This window comes from Nipponia nippon, unplaced genomic scaffold, assembly GCF_047370975.1.
Source record: "Nipponia nippon isolate SJK-2023a ecotype South Korea unplaced genomic scaffold, ASM4737097v1 scaffold_2, whole genome shotgun sequence".
NCBI classification, from domain to species: domain Eukaryota; kingdom Metazoa; phylum Chordata; class Aves; order Pelecaniformes; family Threskiornithidae; genus Nipponia; species Nipponia nippon.
This window is the reverse complement of record NW_028262336.1, coordinates 6302836-6329987: the sequence shown is the minus strand read 5'-3', so window position 1 is coordinate 6329987 and position 27152 is coordinate 6302836. Positions and strand designations below refer to the sequence as shown.

The window sequence follows — 27152 nt, the reverse complement described above, 5'->3', positions numbered from 1 at the left end:
ATTATTATGTATTCAAATGTAAAGTGTTTACAGGATTAAGCAGTGACAGCACCGACACGATAACACATAGCATGGCCTCATCCTGCAAGCCTCTCTCATCTGAATAATCCTAACTAAGTGTGTGCAGTCCCTTGCAGGGATCGTTAAGTGCAGAAAACTATGAAATTTGGGAGGAAACAGATCAAAAAGCTGAAACACACAGCAGCGATGTGACTCACTTAAAATCCTACAGAAAACAAATAGAAATTCATAAATAAAACTCTTTCTGACTTTTGATCTTATCTGTGGGACTCAGTCTCTCCTGTGAGAATAAATATACCAAAGCAAAAGCGACCCCTCCCTTGACATTTTATTATATTTCTATAATTGTCTCAATATACCAGATCAATTGCATTTGAAAATACAGCTATTAAACCATAACTAGACCATCTTTGGAGCCTTTGTTTGCCAACTGCATCAAACAACAATTCTTCTGCAGACAACAAATCAGACTGTATTTTTACAATAATTGCAAGTCATTTCTAGGAGAAAGAGGTAGCAACAATACCCAAGGAAATAAAATAACACACTTTTGTGCTTTCCCATCAAACCCGATAGTGGTATGGGTTTAAATCAGTCAGAGGCAGCTACGCATGAGAGATTGCACTCTGCAGGCTCTATCAGTCAGAAGTCAAGGATACACGTCCATGATTTATCATACTTTTCATGGTAATTAGCTAGAGTGCCATTTTGCTTCCAGTAGCATCACTCAACTTTCTTTTTTTAATTTGGTCTTTTTTTCTGCAAATGAATTTACATATTTCTCAGTCTCTCATCCCCTACTATGTTTTATTTATGAATATAGGCCTTCCTGATGGTAACTTTAATGTGAAGAAGGTAGTAATTAGTGTACCTATCTGCTAAGTTAATCCCTTTCCCACAATGTCTGCAGAGAAGTTTAAGGTAAGTAACAGTTTACAGTCAATATTAGGTTTAATTATGCTTAATGAGGGTAACTGTCTCTGTTTACTAACTGCACCTAGGTGTGTAGCTCCTATATGAGTTTTTCTCCCAGCCTCATTCTGCACTGTTAATAGTGCCACTGTGCATGGTACGTGTACTGCTTTAATCCGTAGAAGTGCTCCAGGAGCGCCCAGCAAGCGAGGCACCTGTTTCAACGCAGGTTCAGAGGGAGCAGAACGGCCTTAAAACAACGACAGCTTTGCGTAAGGAGAAAGTTTTACTGCCTGGTATTTTAGTGTATGCCGTGCATTAGAGAAAAGAGGAAAAAAACCCAAAAAACCCCAAACAGACGTTCCCCAAGTTCCCCCTCTTAAAAAATTTGAAAATAAAATAAAGCATTTGTTCCCAGTTTGCAGGGATCCTCCCCAAGAACGTTTCCTGTAGGAGCTTCTACGTTCTTTTAGTTCTTCGGAAGCTGTGTTAACAATGAATACCCTGAAGTCAAACAAAGCAATGAAGACTTCTTGTCTTACTCATATTTCATGAGCAGGTATCTTCCAGAACTAAAAAGATTCTAGAGGCAACTGAGGACGTCACCAACATTGTCTTGTGACTCTACACTAGTAAAAGGTCAAAAGCAAAACCTCAGCTCCAAAACCAGTCCTACTTCAGCTGCTCTGTTTTCAGCCTCTGCATAATGTTGTTACTTCAGTCTGCATCTTCCGAAAAGGAAGATCTGTATTTTACTTCATTACTTTTTGCCATACCATTTTCCTTTGTGATTTCATGTGTTATCTCCCCTTGGGAAATTCATGGGATGGGAAATTATTTACACATATTTATAACTACGTATGAAAATGTACCTTTCTAAATCTTGGGACTCCCTAGGATGCATGGATTTAGGGGGTTCTGTGTGTGTGCACGAGGGACTAAGTTTGCAGGAGAAGTGCCGAAAAACAAAGCTGTGCAATTTCCAAGGAGAAATGGAAGTGGAACACACAGAGAAATTGTTCTGTAAATGGAGAGGTTAGTTCATTTTTTTTTTTTTCCACAGCAGTTAAGAAGGGAGTTCTGCATTTCGTTCGTATCAGAGAAATGTGAAGTTTGCTCAGACATAGCTCAGGGGTTTTATTTTTTTCGTTCTCTTTTTTGGCCTAGTGAGCACTCTGCATGAGTCCACATGTTCCCTCCTTATTTTTGCCACTGGCAAGACTTCAAGAAAAAATCTGGTTAGAAAATTGTTTAAAAAGGGGGGAAAACCTTCAGCTAAATCATGCTTTTTGTTTTTAAAAAACACCCAAGTATTTGATTGTCAAAGTATCAGTTACTAAAGTAAGATTTTATTTAAAGGCTAAACTCTGTAATTCTGGAAGCTACATCCAGATCAACATGCTTTGACCATACAGGTTTCAAAATCTAAACTCAAGCCTCTTTGTTAAGGCTTATATGAATTATTCCTACAATGTGCCAAACTAACCCTAACACCCATATTACTGGATGTTAGGGAAAAGGCTTCTAAAAGAGAAGTGAGATTTTGTACCTGACGTCTTTCCCTCTCAATACTGTGTTCCAGAAAATGTGATCTAAACATGTAAATACAAGTTTAAGCACTATGTAAAAATGCTAATAGCTACATACCAAGAAAGAAAAGATACCTGCTTTCAAAGTGAGAGTATATTCTTCCTTTTGCTATTTAAGACATCAATATTCAGATAAACATGGACTCCATTATGGGATGAAAATTATTTACATGGACATATATTCTTCAGAAAATTTGCAAGTTTTTATATCCAAGAAGGGAGCAGAAGTAGGAGGGGTCGCTTTACTGCTTGAATACAAAATCCAACAGCTAGCTTCATTTAATGACGTAAAATACTACAGAATGACTCTGAGGATCTGGAGAATTTAAGCAACTCATGATTTCAAGGATACATTATGGAAAATCTACCTGGAGAATGAAAACAGCACTTAATACAACTGGCATATTCAAGTTACTTCTCACCTGCTGCTACCTTTCAGTTAGTGCCATAAACAAAGCTCGGGTAACTGAACATTAACCTATTTTACTACAGCACAGTCCTCGAGTTACAGACAACAGGATTACCTGCAGGCCAGTGATGTTCAGTGTACATACACGTGTAACTGTCTCCTCAAAAATCCACAGGCAGATCTCCAAACCATAGGAAGCAGATCTCCCTGAGAGAAAGATGGATGTGGGCATTACTATGAAAATCTGTGCAGCTTCTCTCCCAAACATCTGGTTGGAAAAAAAACCCCATGCTTTTCTGAAGAGCCTGGGAGGGAGGTGGGCTTGCTTACTTGGATCAGTTTGGATAATAACTAGGTTTTTCCCATTACAGTGTTGCCTCCACACATCTCTCTGTTCAGATTCACCAATTATAATGAAGAACCTTGGGAGGATAAAGATTTTTTAAAACTAATTGCAAAATAACCAATGATGAAAAGCTATTTTTCAAAAGTCCATTTTGCGTCAGTAAAAATCCATTTTTTTCCCAAGATCTAGGGAGGTTCAGTCACTCCTAAATGAACTGAATCTTTGCTGCAGTATAGCGGCTCAGCAAAGAGAAAGACGCTCTCCCTTGATGACCTCTGAAGTAACGATGAGGGTCTCCAGTCTTCGTGGAGGAGAATACCTGAGAGACGTACAGTCTGGTGGCCTCCGGAATCTCAAGGAGGCTTAAAGCTTAGATTGAAATGGCTTATTTCATGTTTATAGCCCAGCCAGGCAGGTGGGACTGGAACATTGTGTTTTAGTCACATACCAATCAAACTGTTAGAACATAACTTACAAGAGAACTCTTAGACACGGATACTGAGATCTTGGGGCAATCCCATCTCATAAAGAACATTTAAATGTGCCTGTAAACATTATTGTAAAGATATTGTAATTCAGAGCAAGGAAGACGTTTCTGATCAAAGTTCTGCAAATGACCATCATTCAGATTATTAGAAAATTAAAGGAAAATTCCTGATGTAATTAAAATGCTCTATGAGTGACTGAGTCGCAACATTTCTTGCTTCTTTATTGTTTTCTTCAATATTGATTTCTTGCCAGAAAAAATACAAGTTTTCAGCTGCTAGTCTCTCAGAAGAGCCTCTGCCTACTTCTGTGAATTCTCTCTGCCATCCTTAAGATATGCCTTCTGAAGGCAAAGAGACTTGTATCATCCCCAAAGTCCTATTAATAGCAGTAAGAATGATACAGGTCTGATTCAAAACAACCAGAGGGAATGGCTAAAATGGCCTCAAAGCTGTTTTTCAGAGTCAGAATTGTCTACCTCATCTACCTGGCATTAAAATGTGCTGCTGCCACGTAAACGGTCCAGCTCAGACTGCTGCTGACTTCTTGCCATCTCTCATTTTGTTGTCTGCTCTTTTATTTGCTGGTACGGGAGGAAGAGGGGGTTGGCCTAACACTGAGCTTATGCTGCTCTGCTAATCGTACTATTGAATAACGTAATGTTGGGTTTGACTGAAAGGTTTAGAAAACGAACGAGGCACATGGAAGGTGTTCAGCGGCATCACCACAATGTCACCATACAAATGTCTGATTCAGCTTTAACAGGAGAATCGACGTCCATCGATAGAAAGAAGGGACAGGGAGAGAAAGAGGGAGGTTCTGAGAGAGAGGGGGAGAGAGGAAGAGAGAAAAACAGAAATAAAGGGAGGGAAAGAAGTAGGGAGGGAAGGAAGGAAAGAAAGAGGGAGAGAGGGAGGGAAAGAAGGAGGGACAGAATGGGAAAAGGGTTTCAGAGTACTACTCATTGAAAGACACATCTATTGAACTTTGTGGGACACAGTAATGTTTTGAAGAGAAAACCCTGTACCACCAGATGGAGGATTTAACCCTCCCTTTTACAATTAGTCCCTTGTCAACCCAAGCTCTACTTGTATGGAAAACCATGGAAGCCAAGTGCTTACTGGGTTTAAAAAAGACAACAGAACAGAAATCTGACCAGGAGGAGGAGCAAAAAAATGCACTGTCCTGAGCTATCCATTGAAGAAAATTAACTTTCCCAAACCGAACACCAGAGATATTAAAGATCAGTACTTTAATCTGTCTGACCACCTGAATATTGACATCTGGACAGCAAAATTGCTATTTATTCTTTCCAATGAAGGTAAACTGACTTACTGGCACAGAAGAAAGAATTTCATACCAAATTTTGTTCCATGTGGCAAAAATACCAAGTGTAACCTGCACCACATCCTCCAGGTATTACAAGGTGATCTGCACGTAAGATGAAGAAGAAAATCAGAATGAAAGGGAAGTTTCTTCTTGGCTTCCACCCTGGCAATCAATACAGCTACATACATCTGAGCAAGAACCATGGTGGTTAAATACCTTTTTCTGAATCTCAAAAGACTTCACTGACATCTATTCCTTGCCCATGCTTTTTCACTCCCAGTGGAGAGGGACGTCGTTTTTTTCATAGAGGACGTGTCAGATCACGGCCCCTGGCAAATCAACACAAATCACTGGCCGCATGATTCAAATGTGTCCTCTAAGAAACAGAATTTTAACATCCTGAATCTCCACTCTTAAAGCGCTGAATGAGGAAACCTGTTGTGCCAGCGTGTTGATTAAAGAGACCAATACTTTGACATTCGTTTTCAAAAATGGTAAAGGAGAGAGAGTAAAACCTTACCTCTCTCACTTTTACCAGTTATATAGAAAAATAGGCACACTGGCCGTGCATTGTTAGTTTTACTAGAATATATGCCAAACAACACAATGCATATGCATGCAGGTAAACATAAACACACACGCACAATGCTGAACTTTGTGTTGGCAGCCAGACTGCGGTAACCCATGTCCCCTGGGCAGCAATCAGCTATGAAGGAACAGGAAAAAGTTAGTATAATGATTAACTAGCCCGGTGGGCTATTATTCATGAGAAGTAGAGCAGCAGCAGTGCAGGCTGCAATGCCAGTCACCTCTCCCTCCGGAATGCTGCTGGATGCCTGGAATCAAACTCAGCACAGAAAAACCAGCAAATGTAATGTCAATGTAAGAAAGAAGCTGAATTTTCCCTCTTGGAGTCTGCACATAAGGAAGACGTGCAGGAGCAGAGATTTTCTGTTAAGCTTGATGTTAAAAGAATATGACAGATTCCAGTATCGCCATTTATCAAATATGTATGCATAGGTTTTGGTAAGATTAATAAGGTTATTGGTACCAGCTATAGGAAATTATTCCCTATACAGCAGCAAGCAAACAACTCTAATGGCAACTGGCAAGTATCAATGTTGATAGCTGCAGCCATGCTGTTAGTACTGGAGCAGATGGTGCAAATGCATCCATTTAGGTGAAAGCCTAAACCATGAGTATCCCTACAGTCAATCAGGGAAAAATCAGCGTCATCATGGCTGTTCCCCTTCCTTTGGTGCTTTCACGCTGCAGTCCCCAGCAAGCTGCGGAAAATCTTTCAAAATTCATTCAAATCTTTCAAATTCTTTTAAAGCACTGCATTAAAGGCAAACATACCACAACACCCACTGTATTTCTCTTGGTGCTACCTCAGTCAGCATTTTGCAGAGAGGCAATACACTAGTGCCTGGACTTCAGCTTGAAAAACCAAATTCCACCTGATTTTTTCTAGCTTTCAATGATTTAACTTTATCAGCCATGGCAGAAATGACAATCAAAAATTCAGTTTTATTTTTTATTTTCCAACAAAAGCATTTGCTGCTTATTTAAGAAGACCTTGAAAGAAACTGTTTAGCAAAAAAAAGCAAATTCTTTATTTCAGGAAACTCACTTTCTCTCTGAAAGGCTTTGCTCTGTGTGTGGATTATTCATTTACTTTAATTATTTTGAAGTGCCTCTGTTTGAGTTAAGTATCCACAACACCAAAGTAGGTCCTAGAATTAGTCGTTGTAAACAAAATGTTCTGCAGTGGCCTAAATCTGCATAAGTAGTAAGCCTTGAGTATTTTGGAAGTCCTTTTCCACAAAGAGTACTTCTGGGGACCCTGAAAGCTATGGGACCCAGGTCCATGAGCTTATATTATGGGACTTACAATGTATGGACAGGTCATCTCTTTCTAATCATGAACGCATATAAATCCTTTTTCTCATTTTGTAGGAAAACAAAAATGTTGCTCTTATTTCAATGTGGATAGGAAAATCCCACCTGGAAGAGGCTGGTACCAGCTAAAGCAACTGACCAGAAATTTTAATCCGTCATACAGGAGGATTTATTAGGACACAATGACCAAGTGATATAAGAGAATGCAGAGAGCCAGAACAACATACGCAACTAGGCATGTAATCAAAACCAAATAACAATCTTTCATAATCTCTGTAATCACAGCTCTCTCTCTGACACACACACACATACTCAAGCATAGAAACAGAAATGCTTAAGTTGTTACCCTTTGTTAAATGTGTTCAGCCCAGATATCTTTCTGGTTAATAGGTACACATGCTAAAAACAACAAGAAGAAAACAAGCCAAAAAAGCCCTAGGAAAACTTCAGATGGAAGAGTTTGGACATAGTTATGTGCACACATTCACAGAAAGAAGAGGAGGAACCAACTGGGGAAAATACACACGATTATCACTTTATAGGCAGTGGGCACTGACTTGAACAAGGATTCCAAAAATAAACACATCTAACATTTAAATCCCAAGCTGTGTTTTCAGTGACACCCTTTCTCCCGTGACTGTATGTACCCTCAAAAACAAAACCCCAGCAGCTAAACATCCACAGCCTTGATGAATTTCAGTTCTCATTCTCAAGAAAAAGCTATCATCCAAACTTTCCGCTGTATCCACAGGCTTCTACTACCACATTCTGATTTAAGGATGCAAATGCAATAAAACTAAAGCCAAAGAGAGATAAACCAGTTGAAATGAAGAGTTTGCACTACCCATTCCTTCAGAGATATGGAAAATGTGATGTAGGCATCTGGAAAACCAGAAGACATCTTCTCTGGTAAATCTCATTCCGTAAGTCTCCCCACTTCCAATTTGCATTCCTGTGCTTTGCGCATACTTCCATATAAATTTATAGCTCCTCTGCACTGTTGCCCATAGTTACACCCCGTATTTACAGGTAAGCCTGCAACCCTGTTCCTCCATGGAGGTAAACGAGAAAGGAAGGAAAATAGTATGAAGGAAAGTAGGAAAACAATGCTGCACTTACTTGTCTGCAGTTGGTGGCTCTATCTCAGGAAGAGTTGCTTTAAAATACAAGTTGTTGTTGAGGTTTGATTTAAAAATCTCTGTCAGTTTTGACATTCAGGTGAAAGTATTGCTGCTGGCTCCAGAACAATTTGCATATCTTATCACTAAATAAAATGTCTGAGGTGTGCACCAATCTGATGAAATTATAAACAAGAGTCCACACAAGCACACATGCCTTCCTCTTTGATTTCTGTCCTGTTCACTCCTCTGTAATAAATTATATGATCATCTCATTCTAGCTGGAGGTTTAACTGTGCATGTAAAAAGGCAAATGATAGCAGCCTATTCTTTTTCACACTTTACAGCTGAGAACCTGACAAAATTGTGGATTTTGGGAACAAGCAGAAAAGCTTATTTTGTTACCATCTACCTCCTCTTTAATTGCCACAAAATTGGTGGAAAATCCCATGTATTTATGTATTTTTAAAAATAATTTCCCACACTGAAAATAAAAAAATAAATGAAACTACACCTCTTTTACTACAAAGACTAATATACATGCTTAACTTTATGTCCTGCAATTAATCTCATCTACTTCAACAGGATTACTCATAATGCTGTAAGTGAAATACATGTGTAAATCCTTGCAGAATCATCGCCTGAATTGCCAGCAACATTATATGGCACAATTAAATGCCTAGGCCTAGAATGGCTCTTCAGAAAGATTAGGAAAAAAAAAACAAACAACCTTAGGCATAATAACTAACAAAATCTACGCCAGGGAGTGGCTATGGGGGAAATAGTATTGAGGGAGTCGCCTTCCCTGGGGAAATTCACCTGTCACCAAATCCTTCCAGTAATTCACCTTCTTCCTCTACCAGTTCTCACCTTCCCTTACCGCTCCTTTCTCACTCATCAAATACCATTCTCCCTCTCCACACCTCCTGCTGCTGCTGCTGCTGTGTGACAAAGGAGACAGGAGATGTGTTTTACTCCTTCTTGTAGGATGAGAGCACAGTCTGCCCCTTACACTAACTAGCTTAGTAATAAACAGCTCACGTGCTAATCAAGGGAGCTGGGTGCACAACTAAACGATTTCACCAACTTTGCTTCTTAACCTGTTGCTGAACGGTCCACACGCTAGTGATTCACTGAAAATTATGTGCCCAGTAAACTCTACGGACAATCCTTAACCTATTACTGGAGTTCATTACAACTGGATACCTAAATCGCCTACCTCTGTCTCCCGATGAGTAGCTTACCACATGGTTTCTTCTGCAAATACTCACGAATGCTATATCAGAAGTTACTCTCTGTACATTATCTAGTTTTTGACTAAAATGCACAGCTTCCACAAACACTTGTGCTTGTAAATTAACTCAGTCAGAAATACTAACTAAAATGCCAGGAAAGCAGTCAATCCCTTAAAAGTTCAAATGACTATTTGTCACAAACATTTCACCTCTACTAATCAACTGCAAAAATGAATGATAGAAAATGCAAAACTGCATTATGTTTAGCAGTTAACATTTTAATAAGGAGGAGATTAGCAATTTTTAATACCTCCAGTGCTTTGTTATATACAGTAGCACAATAACTGAATATTTTAATTGCTAATTATTTAGACCTCATTCAGTTCTCACTCAGGCAAAACTCCCATTGAGGGACTCTTGCCTGCAAAAAGAGCTACAGGATTTGTCTTACTGTAATTTGAAAAAACTTTATATATCATAAAAACTATCAAGTTATAGTGAGACAAAAATCATTAAATCCTTCGCCATATTAAACCCTACTGAAAGTCCCACTGACTCTTAACGCCAGTGTTTTCATATTAAGTAAAACAGATAATTGCAGTTTACCAGTTTTAACTTACCTGTATAATTTATGCCCAGATATGCTGGTGCTCTTAAAGAGGTCTAATAATGTTTTGAGTCTTCTTACCGTATCCCTGCTTTTCTCCTGTGGGAAATCTCAGTTCAAATGTGATAGGGAAATAGCATTTCCAAAGAATTACGATATCAACACCTTCAGAAACCCAAAAACTAGCATTTGGTTTTACCTTTTGACTTCGGACTCCAAAAGGGTTAAGAGCAGCTCTCAACACTTCTTTCTTATGCTGCTGTAAAGAAAAGAAATGCTTATGTTTAGGGATTCGTACACACACCACCTTGAGTTTTCATAACAGTCGAATAGCAAGGTATTCAGTGGGAGAAGTGGGTGGGATGCTGTATATATATAAACATATAGCTTTCTGAAGGAAGACAAAACAAAGTCTTACACATTCACATTTAGTACACAGGTGATGAACAAATAAGCTGAATGTACTAGCATCCAAAATGTCACGATATACACATCCTCCAGAGAGAAAAGTTACACAACTGAACACCAAATTAACAAGACTCCATGCTTAAAAAAACCCAAAAATCTCAGGTTTTCCAATAAGTGTAGTTTCATTCCTGTTAGAGATAAAAGCAAATGGGTGTCACAACCAAAGTATTGCCACTTACGTTTGCCCTTCAAATGCATTTGTGGAAAAAGTTACAAGTAAGTACTCTAACAGGTCAAGAGTTTGAAGAAGTTCTTTTATTTTTTTTGGAATGAAAAATTGTGCGTGAATTGTGTGTGAATTTTTCAACTATAAATGGCTTTAATGACTAAAATGTTTAGAAAACCTCTCTATAGGCTGCATTTCGAAAAATGAATTAAAAGCAGACTTAGTACCATACACTGCTAATTACCAAAACATTCAGAACTGGCTGCCAAACAGCTGAGGAAAGAGTAAGTATTTTGAAGTCTGAAAATAAGACTTGGGTGCTCTCCTTCCACCAATGCAGAATATGTTTTAGGGACCCGACTGGCATAATTTCCAACTCCTGTTATGAGAGGTCCACTTAAGCTTACAATGGCCGAATCCACTCCAGCCAGGCTTCTCACACCCTCGCAGGAGCAGCGAGATCCCTTCATTGCCCTCAAGCGCTGACCTTCCACTGAAGAACCTGTGTCCAAAGCTTACACCAGCTCGCGTATAGCAGGACGGGGCTAACTTAAGCCTACTGGTATTCTTTAATCCTTCGCTGGTGAGGGGTTTTCAAAGCTAGCCACAAACACATTTTAATCACTGAGGTTTTGACCCCCTTGTCATTCTGCAGAACCGATTCAATTGCACTTAATTTGCTCCAGACCTGTCCTCTCAAAGCTCAGATGGGTTTTTTATCTGTTAACGGAACCTGTGATCAGTTACCTGTTAAAAAGAATCTCTTAACAGAAAAGAACTGCTCTGTGGAGCACCCTTGCTTATTTAGAAAGAAAGGACACTAAGTGCTGCTCTGCTCAAATAAAGAAGATGGCTTTCAGGGTCGGCATTTCCAAGCCTGACTTCCCACCAGCTCCTGGCTACTACAGGGATGCTTCTGTTGCCTTCTCAGAGACCCGCTCGCAATTTCTTTTCACATCTGCAGCCTTCCTCTTGTTTTCTGGCTGCTTTCTATCTCCGATCATCACAATCAAACGATGCCCCAGCTTCAGCATCGGCAGAAATTTTCCCCGGCAATCCCCCCCAGCCTACGGGGGTCAGTCCTGAGCGTACACAGCGCAGTCTGTTCAACAGCGGCTTCCACTGTTTTCAGGGAAGAAGGTTTATTTTCCTTAAACTAAGGCTGTGTAGCATGTGCTTCAGCTTTCACAGGGTCTGCAGTTGCCTGAATAGACACGCTGGATGGCAGCTGTTAGCACTTTCCAACATTACACAACCATGGTCTGGAATAGTCTGTCAGTTCTGCGCAGACAATGAATAAAGCAAAACAGAAGGCCTAAAATATTGAGTAATGAGGATAGGATTTTGACCTTTAAATGCTGTTGGATGGATTGCACGAGGATATGTTTGATTTAAGCGATACGATTAGGTATGAAACTGTGCTGTTTGCCTAATGTCTAACTCATCGAACAACCGAACCACTCCGTACTTGCCAGCACACGCTGTGCTGCAGCGAGAGATGGCTCTGCTGAGTGAGCCCAGTAAGAGAGGGTGGCACTGGGGAATCTGGAAGAGGTGAAAAGAGGGGAAAAAGCAGCGGAAAAACTGATCACAAGGTGAAATAAAATATTTCCTATTTTACACAGTCAGACCCGTGGTGGTGATTAGACACTATCTCCTCCAGCTCTGCAAAGGATTAAACCCAAGTCAAAAGTCTCGGTTTCCCTTCTCTGGTCTACCAGCATTTGAAATTTTGTACAACTACCCATGATGCACACAGCTGCCTTTTTGTCAGTTGTGATTCTTGCCAGAAAGTGCTATACAAGTCTGTATAACTGTTACCGTTACTTTTCTTTATTTTCACAATCATTAACTGATCCTTTCCAAACATTTGAATGCCTGAGTTTAATTAGTGGCAGCATTTCTGCCACATAGTTTTTGAAACTATTTTTATATGCGATTTAAATTAATCAAGCCTGATACTTGAGATGGTCATTTGTTGGACCAAAACAGCTACTAGAGTGTACCATATCCAAAATTACAGGCCATTCATTTTGTTTTAAACTCCAACCTCCATGTTTATATTTAATTGTTTCACTTGGATCAACAGCTTATTGGTGATTCAGATTATATCATATCAAGTAATACCCTCTAAATTTGATGCATTCACATGACATCAATGATGTGAAAAACTGTGCACGCAACTCAGGAAACCGCTTTTGGTCCACTTGAAAGTTAAACCCCACATACTAAACAAAGGCGAATACTTTACCGCATAGGATCACGATAGGCTTACTGACCTCAAAGTCACAAAATATATCACCGTACTCAGAGAGGCTTGAAGTAGATCATGGTAATTCCCCAGAAAAATGTGCTTTCAAGGATGAAGCAAGTTAGGTACACTTACTATCTCTGCTTTTTAAAATATCTAACCAGAACGAGATCTACCACAAAAATAGGAAATATAGAAATGGACAATTTAAACAGTGCTGAATTTAAAATGCCTCTTCTGCTATGCCAGTTGCTCATACAGTAACAACAGCATACTGTACTGCTGTTTGAATGCAAACAAGAAAGAACCATACATACTTGTTCATTTCCTTATGTTAATGCCTATAAGCTTCATGGCCTTTTGACATTTACTACTAATGAAAAAAATCCTATTCAGTGAACTATCATCAGATTAAGTGAGACCGAGATAAATACATTCCTTTCAAGAATATGTAAAGAATGTGTTGACTTTATTAACATTTTCTCTCAAGGTTATGGAGCTTTCGCTGAGGGGGGAGAAAATATTATAGGCTGATAACTGTGAGGATCTTCTCTTTTTAAGACTCTATATTCAAAAAACAAAATGCAAAGAATTAGATAAATTACATTAGCATCACTGCAGTGCAATTCCTTCCAAACAGTCATCATACATACAAACTAAACTCTGGTAGCAAGTGGATGAAAGGAATCACTGTTGATTAATGCTAAGAATATAGGAGCCAAAAGGGTTTCAGACAATGATTCACTGTGAGACTACCAGTAAATCTCTTGGTCTCTTTTGAGATTCAGTCAACCTGGCACGAACACTGGGTAAAGTATGTCCCTAGCAAAATGGACAATGCATCACAGCAATGCTCTTTTTTTTCAAAAAAAAAAAAAAAAAACAAAACTTGTGTGTGAATTTAATGCTTATGGAAAAGTCTAATCTGGCAGGCTTAGAGCTTGAAATCCTCTCATGTCCAGGACAGTCCTAGCAGCAGAACAGATTGTCTCAGACAGGCTCACCACTACCCCTCGGCCTTGAACTGAGAGACCACGCTGAGTGGTCAGGTTTTGTGGCCGGTTCAGCCTCTTTCACTGGACTTACAACCACAGACCAACTATTATTGACTGTAGCAACGCTTTTTGTGATACGGACTTCTGTCCACTGAGAACTAGAGTTGACATCTCTCTGACTTGTTTCAAGAATCAAGCTTGTCTGTCTCAGGGAAAAAAAAAAAGAGGAATAAATCAAATGACTAGCGTTAAACTCCATGATAAAGACAGATTCTGGAGAATTTCTGAAGACAACTGCTCAAAGCAGACCACTGACCTGGCCTGCAAGTATGTGATAACAAACTGGGTATGAATTGGCTTTTTTTGCAGGAAAGGATGCTTCGTACATGTGCAGAAAAAATTTAAAGAAACAACAGTGTTACAGTACCATTCTTAAGGCACAAAAAAGTCTTTCAGAAAACAATTTAAGTTCCCTGTGCACTTCTAAATTCTATTTGAAAAGGACTATCTGCCCATATTTATCTCCATGAAAGACTTGGATTAAGTGTCTAGGCCCAGGACAAAATGACCTTTGAAGGCAACAGTCACGTAATGGAGAAAGGGGAACATCTGTAACACTATATATAGCAGGTTAACCTCCTCTTAACTTTATGTACCATAACTTTACTTAAACAGAAATCATCACGTGGAACATAAGAAGCAAATGGCATTTTTAATATTAGAGGTACTAGCAACTAGCCTGTGTATTTATTCAGAAGGAAATACCAATGCAGACAGTGAATTAAAACATGCCATGGTAACAGATGAAGACTTCAACTGTCAACAAAATCAGGCTATTAATTCTCACATAAACAGTCTTTTTAAATCTTTGATTTTTAATATACAGTCCAAAGATCACTCTCACATTTCAGCAGCTTTTGTCTTTTAATGCCAATCATTTAAACTGACTTTTCTCACTACCCTGTGCTTTCTGTCCCCTTTGGAAAAGGTGAGTGAAAATATCAAATGATATCTTACTCTGCCAAGACCAAAGGAACAGTTCAAATGTTCAGAAAAATTAGGCAATGACTTTGCTTAAGGCAGAGAGGGAATGTGATTAGCAGTGGGGTGGAGCACTGCCTGGCAGGGAAGGGAAAAAACCCAAACCCGAACCCAAATCTCTTCTCGTTCTCTGTTTCAATCTATGCTTAGGTCTAGACTATGTAAACAGCAACAAAAAATTACTGGATGGAGAACACAGAATTATTTTGCTGCTTGTCACATTCTTTTCTCAAGTGACAGATACGGAGATTCAAGGGGAACCTGGGAAATTATTGGCCTGTTCATTACCACCGAAAGCAAAGATGCCCGGACTGATTCCCTTGGACTAAACTATCATCACCTGCCGCAGGATGCAGTCTCACGATGGATGGACCTAAATGTGTCTGGGAGGGCAGCTCACGCTGCTGTTGGCCTCTCTGTACCTCCTCAAAGGACAAAGATTTCAGACTTCACAGCCGTCAGCTCACAACCTTTCACCACATTGTAACTCACTCACACTACAAGAAAACAGATAGGCGATGCGTCTGTTTTACCTCATTTTTTCCTTCAAATTTCTGTTCTATTTCTGAAACAGAACAAGGCTGAAACTTCCCTTTGACTGCGATGAACCTGATGTCACCTCATAACAGACTCCTCTACCCCTGGTCACTGGCATCACAACGTAGGAATCAAAGGTGCTGCTTTTGTCCAAAAATCCATTATCACCTTTAAAATTTAATTCCCTCAAAGCACTAGAGACTATTCTGGGGGAACGCAGAAGGGAAGTGAGAGATGACAATTCTCCATTCTCTCCAGAGACTATGCGTCCCTACAGATTTTGCTTCCTGTGCAATGCTTAACTCCTTGATGCCTTTTCTCTCATGATCTCCTCCTTGGCAAAAACTTCTTCAAAATTAAAAATCCGAACATGAGCCAAGTAAATAAAAATAAATAAATAAAGCTCAATGTCTATAAAAAGTACACAGACTAACCTGCTTAATTATTAACAGGTAAACACAACAAATTCTGAATTATTTACTTAATCTTTTTCAGCTACAAACCTCAGACTTATAGAGCATGAAATACATGCTTTATTTTAGGACACAAAACAGATATTTTATAAGGCTGTGGACTTTTTTTTTTGGAAGTGGGGCTGTTTTGAAGAATACACATTTCTTATTAACACCAAAATACCTTCCTCTCACTGAACCCTGGTGGATTTTTAAATACAGAAATAAAAGTTTTAGTGTAAAGATCCTGTATTCACGTGTTCACTAGTGAATGTGCCAGCTGTTTCTGACTTGCAACTGAGTGAAAATGAGACTCCTGTGTGGCATAGGCACCCTCTCCTGTTTCTGTACATCTGCTAGGAAGACGCTAGATTCAGAGGGAGAACCTGGTGAAGACAGAAATTCTACAATGAAAGATAAAATAGTCCCAGGTACAATCCCATTTTCTTTATTGAATAAAGCTACCCTGCTGAAGTAAACCTTCTCTGTGCTGCAAATAAAAAAAAAGGTCAACGCCACCAGTCCCTGATGATCCAAGGAGGTGCTGTTCTAGGCCTGGCCTCCAGCTGAGTCCACCTTTATGTTCTCCCTCCTTCCGACACATCGTTCTGCCTAACGCCGTGCCAACCTGACGCAGCCCTCCCCGGTGATACGCTGAAAATGAGAGAAGTTCCAAGTTCCTTGCTGGATAAAACAGCGACATTTCTGTACCTGCTGAAGTTAGCACATAGCTTTTGAAGTCTCCAGCATTCAGTAGTGTAAAACAATGCCATCTCCTCCTCAGTAACCTCAGGCCATCATACATTCATTACCAACCAGAAAAAAAAAGCTATATCATCATCACAGAAGAAATGTGCCCATGTATCTCGGACAATTTTTCTTAACTAGCTTTTCTTTGGAAATGATTCTATAATATTACTTTTGAATCCCTAGATTAATAAAGACATATGCATATACGCTGAAGGTGCGTGCGTGAGACATGCCACTAAAAATCTAAAGTTTCACACACAAGCAGAAGTCTTCACAAGAGCGTTACAATAATATTTAACAAGGTATTCACATACTACTATTCCCTCATCATTTCCACAAACCTGTACAAATGTGACATCCGATAGCATATTTATTAAACTACGCTTAATTGCTATAATGGTTAAACATAATTTGGGTTTTTTCCTGGTTTTAGATCTTAACAATTTTGTCAATATTTATATACTAATCTTTTTTTGCCTACCGAAGCCTTCCAAAGGTGCAATTCAGGAGATGAGACAGTTAATCACGGAGCTGGCTTAGCCTCTAATTTAGGTGGCCTACTTATGTTAGCAACATTTTATTAGCACGTTATGCTGTATATTTCATATTTAGTACACTATGTGAAAATGGTTTACTGTGTACTGCTCACATAAATGACTTACAAATTCTGTTTGACACATAGAGAACAGTGTATAAGTAATACATGTATTTTTAAGTATATCTAACGCTACAGAAAATAAGGATAACAGAAGACATGTAGAGAAAACACTAAAATGTATCTAACGATGGAGTTAAAGGCTAGCTTATAAATACTTTGGTAGACGAAAGATGAAGAATTAGGGATATATGCACAGTGCCCATCCCTCCTTTAACTTTTGATTTCAAATCCTCCTCTGGAAGCCTCAGCGGACGTCCAGCTGAAGGAAAAGATGACTTTCTTAATTGCTGAAGTCTCACAGTGGAGACAACTGCAAGAAAGCACACAGCAAATCCCCCCAAAACCGTTTGTATTTTACGAGACCCAAAAGACAAAGTAGGATCTTTCTCTGAGTTTAGGAGTGCTTTCAGGACATTTTTCACAAGGCAGGTAACTTAGCTATGCCCTCATGAATTATGCAGCCTTTCCAGTGTGTTCTTACACAATGCTAGCTGGAAGCCCCAGGGAAGGATGCCCTGTGTGGATGAGCAGCAGGTGATACCAAAGGAGAATCGCTCAGCCAAATGAGGTCCAAGTTTTCCTGGAAGAGCTGGAGACCAGCTCTGAGCAGGAATCCCAGTTATCGAGCTACAGCTATAGCCATTTTGGTTGCACTGATGTTCAGATATTACCACTGGGAAGGAGATTTTCACTTTAGCCCTTAGTTATGGGGAAAAGTACAATCTTTTTCATGCTCCTCCTATTTACAAAGTGAATCAGAGCTACACCAGCAGGCATTTGTAAGGGCCAGATAAGGCAAAACCCTTCAGCCTCACCTGAATTAGGCCTACGTGAAAAGACCCGTAAGCAGCCCTGGTGCAATTCTTTCTGCCTTGGAAGGGGCAGAAGAAGGGATTTAGCCTATTTGCTTCAGCCAGATCCTTCTTAACTTTCAAATTATTTGAGCCACTTTAGATATGGGTGACTCTTTTTACCACATACCCTGGAAACAAGTAGGTAGAGTAACTTTCCCTAGGGGGAGAGTTTATACATTAGCCCTACCTCTAGCCCTGGATCTCTACCAAGCGAATCATTCACATTTCTCAGAAATACATTTTTGTGAAATTGTCTGACAGGTGGAAATATCAGCGTGAAGGAAGGATGATAACCTTCCAGGACAAGTTGTCTCCGGTTGCCTCTGAAGCCTGCGATACCCCAGTTAAGAAGGAAAAGACCATCAAAAGGCAAGGAATCTTGTTTGTAATCAATATGTTTTAGCTTTTTATATTTCTTCTGCTGTGTAATTTGTCAATATATCTATAAATCCTTTTATAATAAGGCAGCTAAGACAGATGCTAAGACTTTAGTAAATACCAAACTTGTTTTCTGCAAAAATATATGATCACAGCAAAAGCATTTTTTTCTACCGTTGAAGCATTTTCAGTATTACTACAAAGGACCCTTACTGTTTATTAGAATCCCTGACAAAATATCAGTTCCAAAGCTTTTCTCACTATTTTCAGTTGATGTTTTGTCAAGTGACATTCAAAACCATTTTTATTTTGAAAAACCAAACCAAAACAAAATTGAGCCTATTTCACATTCTTTTTATTCTTGTGCTTCACTGAATTTTTCAAAATTATTCCAATACATGTACAACGCTTACATGGCATACCCTAAAATGCCTCACAATAGAGAAATTCAGTTCACATTTCCTCTAGGAAAAAATCCACAAAACAAAACAATCTACAAAACCTCTTAGAAAATGTATCTTTCCTCAGTTATATTCAGTGGGGGACATTAAAAATTCAGTATTTGCCACTTTGCAATGACTTCTGGACACAAAACAGTTCCTTCATGCTGCAATAGGTTCCTCTAGTCTAAACATAAGGGGAAACAGAAGAAAAGTACACACTTGGAACAGTGCTAAATATGACACCCACAATACAGCTCCGATCCTGACATCACTTTTTCTCTTATTTTTTCCGATCATTTCTATCATTCAATACAGCTACAGTATTTATTTTTTATAATGATTAATATGTGAAAATCGGTACATAGAAACCAAGTAACAAGAATGGGTCTACTTAAAAATTTATATTATTACAAAATTAACTATTATATTAATCAATATGAAGACTGAGATATTCAGATCAGTAGGACATTTTTAGTTCTAACATTCATCCTGCTTTAAGGACACGAGGACAGTTGATTTAGTAAAAACCTTAGCCGATACATTGATATATAGCCTTTGGATTAAAACCATATTGGGAGCTATATTGCAAGCTAGTATCTCCATTATAAGAATGCCTCATATTTTATAGAACAAATACAACGTTTGTACAGATTAAGATCTGAAGGAAACAATCCTAAAGGAACACAACAATTTTAGCTGAAAATTCACCAGCAAAAGTGAACGGATAGTTGTGGATCAAACTAACCTTTGCTGTAGTCTTACTAAAATCAATGAGATTCAAGGATGAATTTAACTCACTGCTTATCACACGGTAGAGTTTTTAAATTAAGAACACTTTAGTACAAATACTTTATATAGTAAAATCTGTTTCTTGAGGTGATACCCCTCAAAACATGTGATACACTTGATATTATTATGCTCATATGACCTATGTATATAACTTTTACCTATACTTTCCACAAACTTGCACAAAATTACCCCCACTTTTCTTCCGTTTCAATGGATTATCCAGGTTTTTGCCCTTTTATGTTAAATGAGACTAAACAAAGATTCTGAAATAAATAATATAAACCTATGTTTTCAGGCAATAAATTATTTATATTGCAGTAGAGTTTAGAGATTGCAGGGAGATCGATGTATTACGCACTGCAGTGACAAAGACTGGGAGACAGTCGTCACTCGAAAAGCTTTTCAGACGCCAGCCAAAGAGGGAGAGAGCAGGAACTACTTTTTCAGATGAGCTGGGACACACAGACTGGAGTTACTCAGGCAACCTGTCACCGTGCACAGTGCTGAACATTTATCTCAAGCTACACTCCGCTACTTTAACAACAAAGCCTTCCTTCCTATCTATTAATTAATATAAAGCCCACTCCAAAAAAAACAGTATTACATCTGCCCCATTAACAGTCCAAACATCATGCTACTTTGCATTTGCCTAACTCTATCATCAAGAATCTCGAAGCACTGTACAGCAAAACCAAATTGAACTAGATTATCCTTACTTTGCAAGTAGTAAAATAAAAGCATAGAGACATTAAGGGTAAAGTCATCTCACCGAACTTTGGCCATCTAAAAGACACTGTTGCCTAGGCTGCTCCTTTCACCACTGGAACGAGGTGAGCGTCTTGTGAGGGTGATTCCTTCTCTTCTCAGGTAGATGGCTAGGTCAACCACCAGAGAAGGCTCTCCCTTTCTTCTGCCTATTCCTTCTGTCTAGCCTAGATGCCTAAATGCCTCATGGTTAGGTGAGTGAGCTATATATCCCTATCCTACCACAAAGCAGGTCTCTCTTCAGTGTTCCCTTGATATCTTTTCTAAGAGGCAAAACGGTGACTGCCCAAGATCTGTACGTGCTGAGTAGCCAGCACACACGCACGGCAAGTTAGGTGCGCACTGCTAGACCTATGAGCGTACTGACGAATGGGGCAAACAGAACTCATTGCTTCTTAGCATCCAGGCAGTCTAACAGTTGGCCACCATCTCCTGAGATACCGGCAGACCAAACAAATGGCCGTAAGTTGCTAGGGCTAGCTGAGATTTGTGCTGCTCTTAGCCCAGGGTGGAAGCCCAGCAGGAATACTCAAGGTGCTGTCACAATATAAATAATGGTTATAAATACAACTCACATCAAAATGAGATTTTTTCCAAGAAAGGTGATAAAAGTCTACTATCAGACTTTGATCACAAGTCCTACTATTCAGAAAAGGAAATATCTCTGAATCCCAGCGAAAATGAATCTGTCTGTGTCTGAAATAACTTAAAAACCAGAAATTCTTCTATCGTTTTCTCTGTCAACCCAGAGATCAGATGTGGGGGTCCAAAAATGCTTGACTTTTCTATGCAGATTTGCACACATCGGAAAAACCTGGCACTATACTACATGATAGGATCGTGAAGCTCTGAAGTAACTGCGAAGTGGTATTTCAAATAGCTCTTCCAAAATGAAAACTGGTTAACACAAAATTAAAGCGATGCCTCTTCCAACATTAAAACAGACAACAGGAATGAAAGATACAGTGTCTCGTCTCTCCCACAAACGAATGACTTGGACTAAGAGCTTCCATTCTATGCATAGAAAGTTAAGTAATGTATTTCCGTGTTTTTGCCAAATAAAACCTGGGAAGGAGTTCTCTAAAGTGGTGTTGCATGAAAAAATACCAGCACTTTCACTCAATCACTTTCCAAGTCCTAAAGGGAATGAGAAAGCTGCAGTACCTCAAGAATCAGGTCTTGCAAATTCAAGCTTCGCGTCTTTCTTCGGTTACTTGCAAAAAGCACCCGTTAGGTACATGTAAAAGCACTAAAGTCTTGCTCTAAAACAAAGCACTGCTGTGTAGCGAATGAGCCTGAATTGTACGTGCTTATCACAAGCCCAGCAGTTAGCACTGAGCCAACAGCTAGAAACAGCGCTACCACGCTCATGCTTCCCAGTTTTAGCAAGTCGCTCTGTTTAAAATGAAAGTAATATGCTAGCAGTTCCCCAACCAGTATTTGTATCCCTATTACAAATGGTTATCTGTTATCAGCAGAGAAGAATCGATACTTAGCGCAGTAGCTAAAGACCAGCTCTCGCTGTTTCACGGCTGAGGAGCGAGAAGGGAGAGGGATGCTAAGGAGCGGGGCTCTGACCGCAGATGCTGCCACCAGGATGCACAGCAGCAGCGAGCACCCGACCCGCTCATTTAGCGAAGAGCAGAAGGATCTTCCAGGGCCAAAGTAGAGAAATGGCCCTTCCTAGGAATAAATTTGCCTTGCAGATCTTACCACCTTCTTCCGTTCACGCACAATTTATTTATTTGACCTGCCCATTCCAAACAAACAGAGCTATGGTCAACAAACGAGACCTATCACAAAACCACAGTGGGCTCGACTCTTTCTCCAGGTAAGAGGATGAGAAAACAAATGGAAAAGCTCTCAGTTAACTCAGCGATGAGTATATCCGTATGCTAATAACGGTAACGCTTAATAATTCCTACTGAAGGTACTAACCTGTCAATAACACTTTTGGACAAGATTTTTAAGGGCATGAAAGTAATCTTAATACTTTGCCAGAGTAATATCTTCATATCCATCTACTACCGTTAACTTTCCAAACCAGAGCAACTGACATTATGCATAGGAATTAGACTGATTTGTTAATGTTTATTTTTATGGCGAGGAAAAAGAATACCTTAACTCTGAACTTTCCACTTTTGTTAATGATTAAAAAGTTATTTAAATATTAACTTTATTAAATTAATAATTTATATGACACTCCTAAAATTTACTTACAACACACACTAGCCAGATCTGTTTGTTGTTTTGGGGGCAGGTAGATGGAGCGGGTGAAGTATTCAGACAAAACAAAATAGTTTCCAATAGAAGGATATAGACCATGTTCTATTTATCTGAGAATAACATCTATTATTTAGTGTGGAGCAAATACGTTCAGAGGCTAAATGGTCTCTTTCAAATGACAGAGGGATTTTTTTTCCTCTTTTTGTTTAGTACAACATGCCCCTGATATAACCAAATAGCTCTATTTAAAAGGCAATCTTTATTAGGTAATTTTTAAAATGGGAATTACAATATGTGCTAGCAAAAATTGCTTGGCTGTTTACTTACTGATTCTTTACAGAGGCCACTTATTTTACCAATGGACAAGATGAAATCTGTTAGAAAAAATTGAACTTATATGTTAAATCCCATTTAGAGCAGAGAGTTATTTTGTTTCTAGGTCTGGTCACCTAAAAAAAAGGGACAATAAATTGAAGACTGTATCATACTTCAACAACAATAACTGGTGCCCCTAACACTTTCTATCACAAATCTCACTGGCACGATTCCTACTTTACAAGTGAGAAAAACCTATCTGAAAAACGAGCCGGGGTGAGATAAAGAACAGAAGAAAATAAAAGGCTTCCTAACTTCCAGCCTTGTGCTTAGATGGTTACATTACTGTTTCTGACCCAGAGCCATTACATCTTCTCATTTTTTAAAGAAAAACATCCTGCATTTTTAACGTCTCTTTTGCACATCCATGTGTGCGTCCATATTTATGTAATCCACTGTCACGAGTAAAATAATCTATTAAATAGGTATCATGGCCATTCAAATCTGAAAGTGAGTGTAGAATTTCAGTCCTTACAATATGGAGTTTATCTGTGTAAGCCCCTTAAAACATTGGGTATTTCTGTTCAGCAGAGTCCCTCCAACACATACACCCCCATAACCCTCCCTGTGACACCACGGGCCGCGCTTTCCCCTTAGGCAGAGCCCCGCCGATTAAAAAAAGTCAAGAGTTAACAGCAGGATGCTGTCAAGAAAAAAGCTTAACTTATGAACATGTTCAGATTGCCATTGCCCAAAAATCCGCGTAGTGTTCCAGATACGTTATGTTAATCTGTTACACAAGATTGTCTGTAGTATCAGTATTTTTTTAAGGAGTACTGAGGGCAGTGTTGGGGGTTGGACGAAGGCAGGTGGCCAAAGTTATTACTGAACTGAAGAGGATTATTTTAATTATTATTGGACTATTAACCCTCTGCATGGTCCTATTTAGCCAGTTTCATTGTGTTTACGAGTAATATGATTTATAACCATTGTACTTGAAATTACTGTTGATCACGAAGCATTTAGGAATAAAAATAGATATGATTAGATGTGCAAAGCTGATCTGAATGCAGTTTTATGGACTGGGTTTCTAGCCACTAAATATAGCCCTTAATAATAAGATATCAAGGAAAAACGCAGTGAGAAATTATATTTTATGTATAATATGTGATCTGTGCTTTCTAGATGCACCTCATAATGAACGTGACCAAACACTGAACACAAACTGAAGAAGAAACCTTTTGTGTTGATGCAAAATTTGAGTGGCAGGAAAAAAACATGACAGAAGATAAGGGTTTTCATTCACAATGCAATGTAAATTAAAAAACCGTGGATACAAAAGAGTAGAAACAAGAAAGGTAATATAACAAACTTACATTTCACCCTCCATCATTACAAGGATCAAAACAGGGGCATACATCTTCATTCTAGTCAGATGGCCACTATAATAATAAATTGTAGTAGCTCATACGAGAAATAAATATGAAGGACTCAGTTATGTTTTAAATTGAAACAAAGCAAACCATAACAAAAAAGAAACAAAACAAACCCTAAAGTCTATGGTTTGGTTGTTTTTTTTTTTTTCCCAAACGAGGGGCAAAACATACATGGAAGTAAGGTATATCTCTATTTATGCAATCACTTTGCCTTTAACTTCACTGGGAACAGCATGAAGCTCAGAGACTTCCCTTACCAAGCCTATTTTCACTCTAAATAGGTCTTGACGGTGCTGTAGCTGCGGAGCCAAAAAAAATGAGGCCAAAATTTATGTGGTCATGCTAGCGTGGTGGAAAAGCTTTTGTGAGGATTTGATGTTGTAACGGCATTTGTACATCTGGCCCTTCACAGACCTTCAGACCTAGACATCTATAGATACTTACGGGGATTATTAAATGGCCTGTTCGTAGAAGAGGTGGATTCAGGACACTGCCACATTTGAATTCGGTATCTGCAACTGGATTCTGACATTTCATTTGGATACTTAAAGCATTAATGTTATTGTATCCTGTAGACCTATATTAACAAGTTTGATGTAACAGATGGGAGCTTTTTCAAAAAAATGTAAACAGCTGATCTGAGAGCCAGCACTTTCTATAGACAGACCTTACAGTGAAATATAGCACTCTACTGTTTATTCCAAACACATCACGGCACTGTAAGTAGACCACTTTATACAGTGAAGAAATACAGTAAACATAAAAGGCACACACCTCAGGAATTTCTCTTCCCACTTTCACCAATTTTAAATAGAACATTCTCCCTCAAATGCTCTGCTTCTGATCTGTCTCTAAAAAAAAATTAAAAAAAAAATATTAAAAAATCAAGGAAAATATTGCCCTCTATAAGCCAGGGCAGATAATTTGAACCAAATCTCACCGAGTCTTCTTGCAGGGCTTCTCATTGTGCATTCTCAACATCACCACGTTTCTGAATTTTGCTAATTTAAATATTATGCTCATTTTACTATTATCTATTATACTAGACCTTACTGATTGTCTGCAATGCAAGTAGTTTCCTAAACACATACTTACAAACCTGCTCCTTAATAAAAATAACCAAACTACTTCATAAATAAGAGAAGCACAAGAAATTGGTGGGGTTTTTTTGGAAATGGGGTTTTAACTATTCTTCTTGGATTATCCTCGTGGTCTTGAGTTGCATGCTTGTTCTTACACATGTATTTTACGGGCATGTTAATATTATAAATGGTTACAAATACAGGACCATCTAGTTTCTGCATTTTTCAGATTGCATATTTGCTTTAGCACAAGTGAAATTAATAACAATAGCCACATCTGACTGCGGTTGCTTCTTGTACGATTTCTGCGATGCGGTAATAAAAGACACTGAAAGCTCAGTGCTCTGGAACGATAACTCTAATTATTGTAATGTTTACTACAGGAAATTACCTATTGGACAGCCCTGCCCAGAATCCTTCGCAGGAAATGGGACAGAGAGAGAACCAGCCAGCCCAGAGCATCGTTAGCAGCGGCGCTTGAGAGCTCTCCTCCGTTACGTAGGGTGAAAGATGGAAACCTGCAGCTCCTACCTGAATGCAATAAGCAACAGATTCCCCGAGCTGTATCTGAACATGGGTTGGTGTATTTTTTCCCTTGGAAAATAAGAAAATCAAACTGTTTAAGGCAGCGCTCCCAAGTAGTTGATAGTATTATCTTACTAACTTGGTTAAATAAGTGAACAACAAGGAAAAAAAGATCCCTGTTCACAACAGGCAGCGAAAGCAGAGCAGAGTGCAGGATGGGAGCTGCCTAAAAGTAGCACTGAATCTCTGTGGTCAGAGTCCAACTTGCATACTTTTATTCGGATGTTCTTCTCCTTCTGTGAGTCCATAACACACTTTTATAATATGGCTAGTACGCATCAGAGAAGATATATCCACATTTATTAGGCTTACAACAGTGTAAACACCATTAGAAGTGGTTCTGGTATGACAACCCTTATTTTGCACTTCTCCATGTCAAACTTCCTTCGTCAGTTCTCACTCTCATCCACTTAGCGCTTCCATTTATTGTCTCAGGGCCAGATTTTCAGTACTTTCTGTTCATCTCCAGCTCTCTCTGCAGCTTTGTATGACAACCAAACTGACTCCCCTGCTGTCATTTGGGATACTTTTAACATTAACTGGGCAAAGTCCACATTCTGTTACTTCAAATATTTCTTGAGTATCTATTCACTCTGCACTTTAGAGATCTCCAGGCTTTAGTTTACATTTTTTAAGATTTGATTTTTGCCCCAAGTCCGGTATTTTTGTAATATAACCTTTATATAAAACAAATGTTCTAGTACATGCAGAAGATTAAAGGAATGAAGGAGGTACTCGGCTGTCCTTTAATTTTACATGTGTTTAATGTTATCTTGGAGAAACGTACCCATTTTCATTTTGAATCTAATCTACAAGCTGTGTCAGATGATTGTGCAAAGAGCCAGCATGCTAGCTGTTTAAAGAAACAAAATGGAGCCAGGAACGAACACGGGATGTTCAGTGGCACAACCCACTGGATAATGGATAACGTTTGCTTACTCTCCGATACTCAGTACCTTTGACTTTATTGGTCATATCCAGAGGATTAAAATCCAGAGGCAATCAGG

The 27152-nt window shown here is 39.0% G+C and overlaps 1 protein-coding gene across 3 annotated transcripts in view; it reads right to left on the bottom strand.

Moving 5' to 3' along the window:
* The window catches only part of ZBTB20 (zinc finger and BTB domain containing 20), a 469974-nt gene that overhangs the window by 397689 nt on the left and 45133 nt on the right, over positions 1 to 27152 (bottom strand). For 2 of the 3 annotated variants that reach the window (XR_015705072.1, XR_015705074.1), the window contains exon 2: positions 10154 to 10213. The gene's annotated coding sequence lies outside the window, so the exon portion shown is untranslated. Of the gene's footprint in view, positions 1 to 3046; positions 3139 to 10153; positions 10214 to 27152 lie in introns of all 3 variants that reach the window. The other variant, XR_015705073.1, reaches the window with a different exon arrangement.